The sequence below is a fragment of the Penaeus monodon genome, chromosome 30 (genome assembly GCF_015228065.2).
Source record: "Penaeus monodon isolate SGIC_2016 chromosome 30, NSTDA_Pmon_1, whole genome shotgun sequence".
NCBI lineage: Eukaryota > Metazoa > Arthropoda > Malacostraca > Decapoda > Penaeidae > Penaeus > Penaeus monodon.
The window spans coordinates 16,023,627-16,023,856 of record NC_051415.1 but is presented as its reverse complement, the minus strand read 5'-3'; the positions used below and the strand labels follow the sequence as shown (position 1 = coordinate 16,023,856).

The 230-nt window shown below is 30.0% G+C and overlaps 1 protein-coding gene across 6 annotated transcripts in view; it reads right to left on the bottom strand.

Moving 5' to 3' along the window:
* The window catches only part of LOC119592560 (early endosome antigen 1-like), a 107,753-nt gene that overhangs the window by 3,609 nt on the left and 103,914 nt on the right, over positions 1-230 (bottom strand). The gene's annotated exons all lie outside the window — the stretch shown is intronic.

Here is a 230-nt window from a genome sequence, read left to right as displayed (position 1 = left end):
AATAGCTGACTGCCTATTACCATATGTTAACTACTGACACAACTGGCTATGTTTGCCTCTTGGTTGTTACTCAAACTACATCACAAAAGACCACACACAAAATTCACTATAATAAAAAAATAATAACTTTCAGCCAAAAAAGAAGAAGAAAAAAATATGCTTGTCCCATACGAAACAAGTATAGGCATGAATTTAATTAATAATATATAGATTCTTACAAGAAGTATTCA